At 45.5% G+C, this 2495-nt stretch overlaps 1 pseudogene; it reads left to right on the top strand.

The window, feature by feature from the left end:
* The first annotated feature begins 640 nt into the window (after positions 1–640).
* LOC111551392 overlaps positions 641–2495 on the top strand; it is a 19974-nt pseudogene continuing 18119 nt past the window's right edge.

The following is a 2495-nucleotide window of genomic DNA, read 5'->3' as shown; positions in this document are numbered from 1 at the left end:
CTTCTCCACCTTCTCCGGTAAGAAGGTTGGAGGAAGGAAGGTGAGTATGAGATATATTATCCAGGCAGCGTGTTCTTTTAAAATTTTCCTCCTAAGAACCAGACAAAGATGGAAAAGCAAAAAGGCGAGGAGGGGTGGGATTCAAGAGGAAACTCAGCACATATGCTAATGTCACTTGGGAACTGTAACCAGCTCACAATTTCCATCTATTATCATGGTTGAAAATATATTTCCAGCCGAAAAGAATAATTTTTAAAACATGGGTGTGAAATAAATGAGCACATGAAACTGTGTTGTCCAAAAAAAACCCAGCAGAATGTTTTCCTTAGAAAGCAGCCTTCGGGTGACACTGCCAGCAGCCTGCAGCCCCAGCAAGGATCTGTGCTTTTGTCACTCTGTGATTTGAAACGGGAAAGAAGCTCGCTTATCTAAGAAATGCATCTGAAACTCCATGGCTGGCAGGTGCTTAAGAGCACTGAACAGATGTCTGTCGAATGTAACAAAAGTCATAGATATATACTGGAAAGCACAGATGCACTACATCCTTGCTACCATAGTAGAGAAAATATCTCATATATGCATCAAAGGGCTTCATGCATTGGCCTTGCTGACTTCTTTTCTACAGGACTTGGAGCCCGCGATGGGAGCTACTCAGAGACCTGTGTTCATTGGCATTTTGAAGGACCTGGCTGACTCCATCTCCAAGCAAGATTGGAGCCAGCTAACCAAAGATGTCTGTATGGCTTCTGAGGTTCTCTCCAGTCTCATGAGCCTTGTGTTTGCTGGTGTTAATGCTGCATCCTGAGTCCCCCTTTTTTCACCTGTCTCCCTCTCACAAGTTTTGGAGCACTAACCTGTTGCCTCTCAGGCTCCACTGCTGTCTAGTCCACCAGTCTTACTGACAAGGCCCCAGGGTACTTTTTTGGCTGCCTGGCATCCCTTAGACACCTCTCCAAGTTGACTCTCCTCAGTCCTGGAATCCACCCACTCCTCTTTCTCTTTTGGCAGATACATGATGTCTTAGTCCATTTGGGCTGCTATAATGAAACACCACAGTCTGGGTAGCTTATCAACAAGAGAAATTTCTTTCTCACAATTGTGGAAGCTGGAAGTCCAAGTTCAAGACATCAGCAGAGTTGGTTTCTCCCGAGACCTCTCCTTGGCTTGCAGATGGCTGTTTCCTTCTGTGTCCCCACACAGTCATCCCTCTGTGCATGGCTGTATCGTAATCTCTTTTTTTTTTTTTTTTTTTTTGAGATGGAGTCTTGCTCTGTTGCCCAGGCTGGAGTGCAGTGGCCGGATCTCAGCTCACTGCAAGCTCCACCTCCCAGGTTCACACCATTCTCCTGCCTCAGCCTCCTGAGTAGCTGGGACTACAGGCGCCCGCCACCTCGCCCAGCTAATTTTTTTTTGTATTTTCAGTAGAGACAGGGTTTCACCGTGTTAGCCAGGATGGTCTCAATCTCCTGACCTCATGATCCACCCGCCTCAGCCTCCCAAAGTGCTGGGATTACAGGTATGAGCTACTGTGCCTGGTCCGTAATCTCTGTTTATAAGGACACCAGTCATATGGATGAGGGCTCATCCCAATAACCTCATTTTAACTAAATTAACCTTTAAAATCCCTATTTCCAAATACAGGCCCATTCTGAGGTACTGTGGGTCAAGGTTTCAACATAGGAATTTGGGGAGACACCATGCAGCCTGTAACATGAGCTATTGTGTTAGACTCCTAAATTCTCTCTCTGCCTTTTTCCTCACCCCTCTGGTCCAGCTACATGATACTTCAACAGCAATTTTCCTTGAGCACAAGTCTGAGCACACTGCTTTCCTGCTCAGTATCCCACACAAACGTTCGTGACTCCCTGGCATGTCAACAAGGACCTCCATACTCTACTCCAAGCAGCTTCTTCTATAGCTTTGACTCCCACCAGCCCTGCCCTCAGAGCTCTTCTCCCATCTTGGCCACTTCCTCTATGTACCTTCTCCACATGATGACATGAATGGAGCTTGGATGACCTGCTCTTCCCACACTTCCTCCAAGGTACAAAGTGGGCAATGGCTTTCCACAGGAGGACACCATGGCATGAGATGTTGACTTGAGCACCAAAAGACCATAGAGAAAATCATGAGAAACCTGCCTGGGAAGCCAAAGGGCCGCTTGCACTTTTTAAGTACTTCTCTCCATTTTTCTTCTTCCTTTTTTCTTGCCTTTTACTCCTCCTCCACCAAGTGGATGGTCGAAGATATTTGACCATGTTTTTAAGTTGAGTGTGAATGGGATTGAATTCACTCACAGCTGTTTGGGGGCTTGTTGCGGGAAGTCAGGGACCCCAAATGGAGGGACCAGCTGGAGCCATGGCAGAGGAACATAAATTGTGAATATTTCATGGACACTTATCAGTTCCCAAATAATAGTTTTATAATTTCTTATGCCTGTCTTTACTTTAATCTCTTAATCCTGTTATCTTTTGTTTTTTTTTTTTTTTTTTTTT

Source organism: Piliocolobus tephrosceles, chromosome 7, assembly GCF_002776525.5.
Source record: "Piliocolobus tephrosceles isolate RC106 chromosome 7, ASM277652v3, whole genome shotgun sequence".
Classification (NCBI taxonomy): Eukaryota; Metazoa; Chordata; class Mammalia; order Primates; family Cercopithecidae; genus Piliocolobus; species Piliocolobus tephrosceles.
This window is presented reverse-complemented; position numbering and strand designations above follow the sequence as displayed.